Genomic DNA, 12,320 nt, shown 5'->3' with positions numbered 1-12,320 from the left:
AATGATGCAGGGTGTGAGAAGTGCAAGCCACACGGCCCCCGTTGACACAGCACTTCGTGACACTTGCCCCGCTTCCCAGGGGGATGCTTGTCGAAAACCCATCAGGGCTTAACACTTTCTCCAATGCTTTAATGAGACGCCACGACACCCGCTCGAAGTGCGGACTCAATTCTTGCACAGAGCTGGCGGTACCAGGGGAACGGCCGCGCTGCACGCTGGAGGGACTTCGGCACCGTGAGCTCCACACGCACGCTCAGACTTAAATAAAACTCATTTACAGTTCAGAGCCGGCAAAATACTGTCTGTTGGTAATTTGCAGTAGATCCTCCTCAGGTAGTGCCTTGGAAGAACAGAGCTCATTTTCTCTACCTAAATGTTCTTCTGACAACTCTTCCTTACCTTATCCACTATCACCCCCTAGATGCTGACGGTTCAGAGACAAGTATGTCAATACATCTGCCTCTCCTGTGTTTCAGTAACTGTTTCCTGACTGGCTTGATCTTCTGTAAAAACATTAAAAATACCATAAATACAAGGGTATATTTAATAGGAAGACAGAAAAGATAAGAAAAGCCAAGGATCGATGTGATATAGCTTACAGTTGAATATCTTTAAAGTGGTCTCTGGAAAAATACAAATGACGGAGAAAAGAAACCATGCAGAGAGATCTGGGCGGCTGCCCATAAATCCAGAAGAAAATTAAGTCCCCAAAGCTCGGAAAGTTGCTACTGCTCTCCTTGAAATGAGCAACTGGGTAATCAGCGTTAATATTAAACAGCTTGCTCTGAAAAAAAAGACAATTCAAGAGATTCTGCCTTCCAGCACTGAGAGACACTCACAAAACCTTGGGCTGAAAAATGGAACATTTTGCTTGTTCCTGAATCCACATATCTAGCTGTGTTGACCATGATAATAAAACACCAAGAAATGATAGTCGTGTCAGCTCTACCTGTGCCCTTGCCCTGCAGCGTCTCAGCTGCATTTAGGATTTACTGGGTGGGGAAGCAAAGGGCTTGGTGACCCACGGCAGCATTGCCTCCCGGTAAAACCTGCTTGCACAGCCGGGTCCCCTCCTGTCCTGGAGTGAAACACGGCATCAAGTTAAAAAGAAATAGCGAAATGAGAATAAGAGACTGGATATTCTGAAGTTGAGCTTATAAATGCTTTTAAGATCGGAAAACTTTTATTCCATGTATATATATGTATACACATATAAAGATACATATATATATATATGTAACCTCTATGTTTGTCATGCTAAGTTTCCTTTGCTGACTTAAGCCCAGAGACCTTTAAGAACAACAGCAAGTAGAGTTTCTGTAGATAACATGTCACTAAACTACAGTGCACTGAATTAAGGACTTTCCAGGCTAGATGCAAGTTCTGGGGCCACAGGAAAGCAATGCACCTTCCTCTCCCAACAGGATGAATGTCTTTTTCCTGTGTGGCACTAAAGGGGAGATTTGGTATCAGCCTCAAGCAGTAAGCTTGTCTATTCTGAGACCTGAGCAGTCAGAACTATTTTAAGCGGAGGGAGGCTGGAGGCACAGGTGAAGCAAAATACGTTAAGTGAAGCAACTTTTCTTTTTGAAGTGGCATCTGCATGCCATGGCTGAAGCAGTCACAATATTAACATGAATCCCTGGGGGAATGAGAGAGTCACCGTACTGCTCTACAGATACAACTTCTCATTCCTACATCCCCATGGAGGTTTAGCCACGGTCCAGCTGTCTCTGGCAAAACCAGGTATTTTTAGGTATTTACCTTCAGGTCCATATGACTGTAGCATATGGGTAAACACAACCACACACAGTTCCCATTGTACCGATACAACTAGTTTTGGAGAACGGAGAACTTCTCCAACACCAGCAAACGCAGAGATGGCCTCACCCCCTGCCTTTTCAATGGCTACTTACTAGCACCAGTGGGGTTAATTCTTGGTATCTACACACACCTGCCTTGGTAGGAACAAACCACTGAAATCTGCCAACACATGAGAACAGCCTCCCTGGAGATGGTGCAGAAGGTGAACTCTGCGATATCACCCTTTAACGAGTGCTGGCCAGGGAGGATGGAGTGTGATACAACAGTGCAAGCACAATAAATACCGGAGAGGTGGGGACACCAAAGCAGAGGTGGCAAAGCTGGAGAAGTGGCCAGGATGGGCTCTGGGAAAGCACGGGGCTAAAGCCAATGCTGCCAGTGTGCCCAGGCCCTCCCAGTGCTGCCCACAGCCCCGCTGAGTGGCACCTGCCCGCTGAGCAGCTCTGGGAGGGTCTCCAGAAGGGTCTGAACTCGGGGGAGCCCACTCGAGCTATGCTGACATGAGACAGAAACGTGCAGAGAAGGTCCCAGGTTCAGAGCAGCTGGACTACAGGGCTGTGGCTGCAAAACCAGGAGATCCAGAGACCATCCAGAGACTCCCTGAGAGCCTGTGTCAAGAACAGAAACACAGCTCCTGGTGAAATAACATTTTGTGCCATTTGTTTTTACAGGAAACTTACCTAGGCCTTTATCAGCAGCCTACAGCTTCAGGGGCTGGAGACTCCTGGACTTGCAATTAAAATATAAAGACTTCTGCATCCCCCTCTCACTCCAGTGGCCCTACAGTAGGTGCAACTCAGCTCTTTCTCAGGAGGCTATTAATTTTTGGCTCTATGTGTACAGGTCTATTACAGGCCCATTCATAACCGGCCTGTAGGGCCTTGTAACGTCACCACGCCACATACTTGGAAACCAAGGGTAACTGCACCAGGTTCTCCGAATTCACTTTGCACCACCACAATACAGCGCGACACTGTCCAAGGGGACAAGAGCACCGCTCCAGCGGACCCCTGGTCCATAAGCCTTACCGAGCCGAGCAGAAAATGCTCAACCCAGCTCTGGGTCTGGGTGTCTCGCTCCCCTCGTGCACCTCCTGAGCCCCAAACCCCGGGGAGCGAGGCCCCAGCTCCCCCTCCCCTTCGCCTCCCGGTCCCCTTGCTCTCGGTTTCACATTCACAGGCTGACGCCTCCTGCTCCTGAGGAGCCACAGCTGCAAACGCAGCAGTACCTGCCTGGAATTGAAAAGCTGGACATTACCACCTCGTCCAGCTCTGCTGACTTATCATTTTGCTATCACCTATGCCTAATTATCATGCAGTTTCTTGCCAGGTCTTGGCTTTCTTGCCACCTTCCCAGCCCTGCGCCTCTCTCCCCTTCTTATTAAACATGGGCTAGATGCTATCTCTCAGTCCTGCTCGCTCATCCCCCACGTTCCCTCTATTGATTATTTCCAGGGAGCTCTTGCCGGCTGCTCCCCCAGCACCACGTTTGACCTTCCCCGGGATGAAACAAAGCACCAATGTCAGGCGACTCTCAGCAACGTAAAACAGCCACTTCAGCTCACTCCCATTTCACAGACAGAGGGGAAAAAGATGGAAAACTCGCTTAGGAAAAGCTGCAAAGGAAAGAGATCGAAACGCAGCATCCTAACTGAACGGCTCCTCCCTGGCTCAGAGCTGCGTGCCCTTGCCTCACCGAAGCTCGGCTCGCTCCAACTATCTGCCATGCCCAGCCCACCTCCATCCCCATTTAATGGAAATGGTGGAGCTTGTTAACTGGCACGTTGACTGGCAGAGAGACATCCTGGGAGCTTAATGACATCCTGCAAATTCATCATCACCTGAGCTGCCGAAAACCTTGTAACAACCATGCCACATACTCTTGCAAGGATGATCTTGGCACTACACACTAATGGTCTCGGGAACCTTTTGGTTTGACGTGCGTTTATGTAGGTTTCCCATTTCTAATGCATTCAGAGCACAGCACAGGAAAGGAAAAAAGAAAAAAGCTTAAGAATCACTTGGATTTCTGCAAATCAGCCGAGTTGGAGGGAACATCCCGGATGGTGAGAAATGAACCATCAAAGAGGGAGCAGAAGCACAGCAGGACGGTGTGGAGCTGACAGCAGCCCAGCTCGCACTGCCGAGGCCGTGGAAAGAGCTCATGCACAAAAGGAAGAACTTTAAATAAAGATGAAGCGGATGCGGTGGCATTGTTGCACGGACAATCAATTCGGTCTCCACCTCAGAGGTTACCAGACGCGAGACCTTTACAGCGGCCTTTCCCAGCCCCTCCGTTTCTCACCAGCGGGTCTCTGTATACTCACATCTGGACTTTAACCCTTGAAGTTTTTCACTTCTCTGTTAACCCAGTGCTGACCTCTCTGTTTCTTGCTCCATAAACCCTTTTCGTCACATCCATGCCAGGGACAGTGCTTGATCCCCTGTTCTGGAACACTGACCCTTGCAGTGAATTTTCCCCCTCCCACACTCAGCCAGCATTTCTATGTCAATAATTTCCTCATTTAGTTCCCTCCTCGTCTCTTTTTTTCTCTTGGCTCTCTGCTTTGACATCTCAAAGGCATCTTGAACCATTTCCTTCAATTTGGACTCTACTTGGGGCTTCTGAAGCACTTTGAACTTGGAAGTGCTCAGCAAATCCTTCATCTTTTTGCTTCCTAATCCTTCTGTTCTCCTTTTGTACCTCCGTACTAATAACTTCATTCCCTTTTTTTTTTAATAACGTATACCCTAAATGGTTAGCCCTAGCAGTTGTGTATGACCCCTCTGAGATCCAGCCTCCCGTGCACAGTGCAAACAGCTCAGCTCTGGACAGACCACTCAGACTGTCCCCTCCTTGGGGCTGAGGACGGGACCAGACAATCTCACGCTTTAGCTCCTTCCCGTGTTATTCTGCTTTGAACGCCTATAAAATGCCATATGGGTGGATGCTATCATATGCATTTACTGGCTCTGAAAGCCGCCACACAAGGAAAATGCACAGCTGGTGCTTTCTCAGGGTAGGAGAAACACCAGCACACAGGCAACTTGTATCAGAGAACAGCACAAATTAATGTTGGGACTTTCCTGCCAAGCAGCTTTAACCACCATGGGACACATTTACTCCCTTCCTAATGCACAGTCTCCTCTGTCTGTCACCCGCTGGGCAAGACCGTCTCATGATCAAGGGCATAAAACTGCCGTATGGATACAAAACCTATGAAACCATCAGTATAAAGTTACTCTGGATGCCAGAGAGCTGCTTCACTGACCCAAAGTCCCAAGGATACAACTGACATCGACCCAATGAGAACATATTTTCAAGCCCTTAAGCCACTACTCACTTGGTTACAGCCTATTTTCTTTGAAGGAGAGCATGTCTGGTAGAGAGGAAAGGGCGGAGGAGAACCCTGTAGCCTCCAGAAGGTGATTTTATCAAAGGTGGTAACTGAATAGAGCTACAGCTTTTGCTGTCTCTTAAGGTTATAGAATTTAGAAAGATACCCAGGTGACATTATATGATTTAAAAGTTAATTAAACTGAGTGATACAGTATAACAGCCCCAGGTGTTCATTTCGAGCTAGCCTCTTTCTACAGCATTTAGACGGAAAGAATTGGGCGGGGGGGGTGTGGAATCTAATAAAAACCTTGTGCGTGTTGCATTAAGAAGTAATCACAGCATTAAATCATTGCAATTCTGGTGCACTTCTCATGCCTTCAACTCTTGGCAATTCTCTCCGGCTCAGGCTTGTTTCCATCCTTGTACCGTCCTCCTTCCCAGAGCTGGCAGCTTTTTCCTTTTAAGAGCCTCGGGAGAGATCCGCACAACCCGGCAGCGTGTGCAGCAGCTCGGGGGCTGTGTCAACAGCTACACCTTTGCTTGAGGGCACGTTAGATCCCTTCTGAGCACTAATGGACTGGCTGGACCAGCACCATCCCTTCCACAATGCTGCTGGCCTGGAAGGGAAATAGCCCCCAGTGCCGGGTACCCAGCGAATGCTGACAAACTCAGGCAAATCAAGAGAGGGGCTGGAATGTGGAGGAGACGTGAGCGGGGAGCAGAGAGATCCAGAGGAAAAGATCTTCCATAGAAAGGAAAGTCTGGCAGAGACGAGCTTTTCCCCTCGCACACAGTGTTTATGGAAAATGCGATGATAAGAAATTGCCTAGGCAAGACTGAAGTGCAAAAGTTTCTGTTGCTTTTTGCTAAGTCTCCCAGAACGGGATGCCTTCATAGGCACTGATCTGTCCCCACGACCACATGACGGAGAGTCCTCTTTCACAGGACACTTGTCCCACGTGCCTGTTGATCATCTGAGCCCCGTCCAACTGCTGCCTCTCCTCCTTTTCAGAGGTTTACCATCTTTTCTTGGATGGGTTCCAAAGGCTTCTAAAACTTTGGGTCTCCAAATCTCAAGGTTTGTGAATCCCTAGCCAAGCATCACCTCTGCTCAGGGTAAAACTCCATGATAGAGCATTCGACCCAAAGTAGAGATGGAAGTCATAAGAGTCAGGGGTGGCACGATGGGGTAAAAAGACAGAAAGGAGGTTTCATTATTATCAGTGCTCACCAAAGGCGCTGAGATATCTCAAAAAGCATCACATCCAGGAGAGCACCTCTGCATTCAAAGGAAAAGTCCATTTTTCCATAATTCGTCAGGTTAATGAATGACTCCCACTTCTCCCTCCAGCCTCTCCTATTACCAATTCTCATGCAGCATGCCAGAGCCTCCTTTCACTATTAATACCACTCACTGTGAAATGTAATTACCAGCTCTATCACAAAGTGTCAGGCGCATTTATCCATTGTACACACTCGCCGACTCCAGATCACATCAGTCACCGGCTGCCTTGTTCTGACAATGTTGTCCAAAGGAAGAAGTGGCTGCACAGGCTCCTGGTTAACTTGGGCCGCTCAAGTTGAGCACAAAACTGTTCTGGGGTTCTGAAATGGGATCATTAAGCAAACACAAAAACAAGAAGCAAAGAGAGATACTTAATTGAATACAGGCTCATAATTTAAATCCAAAGGAAAGAATGGTGATAGGCAGAGTCAAGTGTTTGGCTGGAGAAGATGGATGAGTAAGCGCTCTGGAAAGCAATTCCAAATGATGGAGTGAAATGAATGGCTCCCTCCTCCAGGCTGACACAAGCAAAACCCTTCCTTTGCTTTATGCTTTAACTCCCGTCATTACATTTTGATTAAAACTGATACAAAAAAAAGCTCACTTACTGTCCCCCTTGCTTGTGTCTTTCTTCTTCTGCCTCCCTCTTTACAGCCCTTTGCAGCCATTTCTAGCAAGCGCATGGGATACTCAGAATTCACATTGTTCAATCCATTTGGTGAAGCTGCAACTCTCACAAAGGGCAGGGGCTCAGTCAGACGTATCAGCTTTAGCTTTATTTAAAAATCCTATTAACTGGAAGAGAAAATAATATACATTCTTACTGATATCCAACTGACTCTTCTAATAAGTGTTTCCAATTCCGTGGGGCTAGAGGCAGCCTTTCCTGTCCTGTCTGAATATCAAGTACGTGTTTTGAAGGCATTACCTTCATTACACTCAATATTCTTGCAGCTGTTTAAAAGCAGGCAGCCCATGCTTATAATGGGGAGCAGATAAAAGGCGAATTTTATTTACAGTTGAGTGTTACCACGGGGCTATGAACACTGAAATAAAACCAGAGCAATGCAACTCAAAGTACCGCTGACAAAATAAAATAAGAAAAATCGGAATGCTTGAAAAGGAAAGAAGTGGAACCGAAGCAAGATTAGATATGTTAACTGCTCATCTGTCGCTGTGTCTCCGACTTTCAGACTCTGGTGCCCAAAGCCAGCTAACGATCTGCATGCCAGTGCCCAGCATCCCTCGGCCATGGCCAGGGAGAGGTGTCTTCTGACAAACAAAAGGGCTTTGGAGTTTTCTTCTTGAGGAAAAAGAATGAGAACAGGAAAGAGGAAAGCTTGCAAAAACTTTCAGGTTCTAGAAGACCTGAGGATTAAACTGCTGCAGATGAGAAAGCGAAGGAGGTAGGCGCCTTCCAATTAAAGTAACACATAACTCTGTGACCTGGCGTTGCATGTTTGTCCCAGGTACACATCGCAGCAACACCCCACGCAGATTTCTGTGCTCCTAAGAGTATCACAGCGCTTCCCGGAGCCTGGATGGGCCTGATGTGCCTCTTCAATACTCACCAGACTCACCTGGTGGGGGGGAAGAAAAGGAAACATTTGACCTTCAAACCTTTCCCACGCTCTCATAATTTTGGTGTCGCTTTCAATAATGATCAATTTGTGGATCATCTTCTTCTGATCTCGCACAATAACAATGTTTCCTGCCTTGATTCAAGCCTTTGTAAGCGTGATGGTGGCAGATGGCAGGCTATTACACAGCATGGCCGCACGGCAATGGAAGCAGGAAGGATTATTAACAAAAATAGCAGCTCTTCAAAACCAACAAGGTGAGGGCCCATGGAAGAGCTCTGGTTGTATTTTTACACCGCAAATCAGTTATTTGAATGCATTATGAATGCTGTAAATATACCCGATGGATATAATGAAAATACATTATTAATTTTCACTCATTATTAATGAACTTATAAATTCACAAGTGATGGAGCCATGACGGTGTGAGGGAAAGGTCATGAATAAAAACTGGAGATGAATAATATATGCACAGTTAGCTCACAGGATACGATGCTCATATGACTGTAGTGCCTCATGTTTATTTAACTCGGCAGTGCATTGACTTTTTATTCTTTGCTAGATAATAGCAGAAAGAATTACAAGGACTATAATCTCTATTAATTCAACATAACAGATTACAACGGACAGCTGCTCCTTCTGCGAGGATGCTCCTGAATCCTAACTAGTGTGAAAAAGCCCCCTCTCTTCTCCATCACACTCTTCCTCCATGACATCCTCTTGCTTTGCCTCATTCATTCTCACTGCTGGCACATGGAGAACATCAGATCCAGGAAAAGCCGGAGAGGACCCAGAGATAAACTCATGACCAGCCAGTGTGACTAACCTGAAATCAGTGGAGACATCCCAAACCTCTGGTGATATCTCAGAGTGACAAACGGGGGAAGGCGAGCCGTGTGCTGTGTGCGCATACAGACAATTTTGGTTTGGTTCCATCTGTTAGGACTAATTTGTTAATTATTAAATAGATAATTTATCATTGCTGCCTGCTTGATCGGCGTTTATTACCCACAGTCTGAAGCAAAGAGAGTGCTGTGTGAATAAAGATGGGATTAATTAATAACAAAAAGTTCGGGCAACTGCAAACTTGCAGCGGCTGCTTCTAGTCCCTGTCTATTCCTGATCAAAACAGGCCAGGGGAGGGAAAAGCATCAGGAATACAAGTCTTCGAACATCAAATTTTGTCCTTTCCTTACGAACTATGACTGCTGGATGACGGAAAGCAAACTCTATCTCTTACGACGTTCACCTCAGTGCTTCCCAACCAATTTCTCCTTAGACCAGATCCAGCCACCCCGTGAATCACAAACGGTGAACAAGAGGCTCTTCAGGTCAGCGTCACTGTGTTGTCACCGTGTCACTGTTCCCTGGCCGCTGCCATTTGGAGGGTCTACAAACCACAGTCAAAGCAAAGCAGCAGGTCCTGCAGCTCGACCTTGGGCTGGGGACCCCAGCTCTGCCTTTTCTTTATCAGCTGTTGATCCACAGGTGCCATGCTCCTCTCCAGGTCCTTCTATACTGTAAGATTCATACTTCAGTGACATTTCTTCAGCACCTATTCCCTCCTCATTGCACTTGTCATGCCTTGAATGGAGTCTCAAGACGGACAGAATAATCAATATCCTCACCCCGCCTCACTTTACTGCTACACTGGACAACTTGTGATCACTTTTCAACCTCCAACCCTGGCAGGTGGTGATTTTATTCATTTACTTTGGTCAAGGAGGTGGTGGGAGAAGAGGAGGAAGGAGCTGAGGTAACAGTAGGAAGCAAGAAGTTATCAGGAACTTCCCGATGCAATAAACCTCCATCTCGTCTGGTGAGGGTGAAAGAAAAGCCACAGCTGCCATCCACCTTCTGTCATTACCAAAAGGTGTTCACAAAGGTTCAAACAATGACGTTCTAAGAAGAGTCTCAAGAGAGAAAAGAATAAGTATCTTCCTAGATATGCCAGGCAAAAGAAACACCAACCTACCTAAACATACAGGAAAGATCCTGAAACATAGGACCAGAGGAGTCCTTCCCGTGCGTCAATTGATGCTGAGAGCTCGCAGGTAAGTGATAACTTCCAAAAAACCAAGTATCCAACTCAGCAGCTATTCAGTCTTCTAAGGGGAAGCATCAAGGGAAATCAAAGCAAAGAGATGGTGATTTGATCAAAGACACTTTTAAGGTTAACGGACAGGCCACAAACAGCAATCATGTCAGCCTGAAAAAAAGATGCATCGTGCTTGGTTTGTGGTAGGAAAAGATGTTCCCCATAAAACTTATCAGCCCGATCCTTAGGGAAGTTCAGGTGATGCTTTGGTTAATCACCGCTCTGTTACGCTTTCTGCGTAGCTGCATCTTCGCTCCCTCCACTGCTCATGATCAATTTAACAAGTATTTTGTACAAACAAAAGTTTTCTTGCTAAATAAATTAATTACGACGGAGTAAACAAAAACTTTTAAAAAATGCATGTTTTGATGAGATTGCTTCTTTAATTGGCTGGTGTAACATTTGAAATTTGATTTAATTTTCAACTTGATTATCCTCACCGCGGGGTCGGGCTGCCAGAGACAAACGAGCGCTGAGCCTCGGGCGCTCCCCAGCAGCGCAGCCCGCTCGCTGTTCCTGCATTCCTCCAGCCCCCTTCCCTCTTTTATTATTCTTATTTGAGAAAGGAAGATCCAATTCAAGCCAATGGCTGGCACACGTTTCCTAGCGCTCCATTAGTAATTTTAAAATGAGATGATGCTCTGGAGCCCTGAGTATTAAGCCCGGCTCTGACAACTTCTTTCCTTAATTGCCGGAGTGACATCTCCACGCCACCCCAACTGTCCTTCCCCATAAAACGAGCGATGATAACTAGAAGGCAGTAATGTATGCCAGTGGGTGGATTAATTATGTTTGGGAATTGCTTGAAAGACAAACGCTATGAGCGGGGACAAACAAAGCCATTGCATTTTCAGTCCTGTGACAGTACACACGCGGTGTGACGAGTCTGATGAGATGACAACATCTCCAGCCGCCTCTGATGTAAGGTGGGTTTGCAGCCCGAAACCTCCTGAAGCACGGGAAAGGCATTTTCTTTGCAGCAGAATTAGCAAGCTGTCAGTAAAGGCTGCCACAGATTTCTCTTTCCTCCTTCAAAAGAGCCCTTTGCACTCTTCTCCGTCCTCCCAGCCCCAGTGTTGCACTATCAGGTGCTCTGCTCATCAGCAGCATCCCTGATTTCTCATAGGTTCACAAATTGCAGAGCTCAAAAGAACCATAAGAATCAGCCAATCTAAAGTGATGAAAAGCACAAGCTGGTGAATTAAGCAAAGCAGTTTCTGCATCAGGCTCATAATTGCCAGCTGACTTAGAACATTTCTTGTACAAGAATATCCCATCTTCATTTAGACACTTCAAAGTGATAGTGAATCCCCCATGTACTGAGATAAATAGTTCCAATGGCTAATTACCCCTGTTGTAACAAAAGCACTTCCTTATTTCTAATCTTTCCTGGTTTCTACTTTCAGTATTTGATCTTGTTACGCTTTTGTCCGACAGATTAAAGAGCTCTTCGCCAGCCAAAATCTCCTTCCCATACAGGAACCCAGGCTATGATCAAGCTACTTATTAACCTACTCTTTGTTAAATTAATTAGACAGAAATTCTCCAGCCTCTCACTGGTTCTAGACCTTGAGGTGAGGCAGGAGAAACAGAGACTGCCCAGCAAGCATTTCCCCTTTTTTTCAGAGAAAAAAGGGTTAAAATAATGATGTGATAAAATAGAGATGCATGTGCCATGTGCTTTATGTGGTCCACCACATTCCCCTTCCTGCCTCCTCCTATCCTGGCATAGGCTGATGTAGGAGGTGGAGATCACTGACCCTACCTCAATGGAGACAGAAAGCGAGGGAGGCAAAGGCTGACACGCCAGGAGACTCTGCTCAAGACCTAGAAAGAGGCACAATTCTTCTTGTCAAGAGGCTGCTTCTTAAGTCAGTGCTTGTCTTGTTCTCCGAAGGCTTTGCCAGCTGTTCTCTCCTCCCAAGGCAGCTCTGCTCTCTCCTGCCTGGTTGGCAAATGACCTACACAGTCATCTCTTCCCCTAACACTGATGGGAGCTCTTGGATCACTTCTCCCCTCTACTCCCACTTCTCTCTCACATGTGCCTGTTCTTCACTCTCCTGTTTGCCAAATCGCCTTAAAGAGTGATTTCTCCCCTCCCTTCCTCTTGTTGCTTCACATCTTCTCTGTGGGAGGACTCAGAGGGCTGGTGCTCTCTGCATGCCAGAAGACACCTCCCCCCAAACCCTGCTCT

General features: G+C 46.6%; 1 protein-coding gene across 6 annotated transcripts in view; it reads right to left on the bottom strand.

Moving 5' to 3' along the window:
- MAD1L1 (mitotic arrest deficient 1 like 1) overlaps window positions 1–12,320 on the bottom strand; it is a 349,235-nt gene that overhangs the window by 32,399 nt on the left and 304,516 nt on the right. Inside the window, exon 19 of one of the 6 annotated variants that reach the window (XR_010466404.1) lies at window positions 7,057–7,243. The exons of the other annotated variants lie outside the window; for them this stretch is intronic. The gene's annotated coding sequence lies outside the window, so the exon portion shown is untranslated. The remainder of the gene's footprint in view (window positions 1–7,056; window positions 7,244–12,320) is intronic. 6 annotated transcript variants of the gene reach the window in all.

The sequence above is a fragment of the Columba livia genome, chromosome 15 (genome assembly GCF_036013475.1).
Source record: "Columba livia isolate bColLiv1 breed racing homer chromosome 15, bColLiv1.pat.W.v2, whole genome shotgun sequence".
NCBI lineage: Eukaryota > Metazoa > Chordata > Aves > Columbiformes > Columbidae > Columba > Columba livia.
Note: the sequence above shows the minus strand (reverse complement) of the source record. Positions and strands in the feature narration are given on the sequence as shown.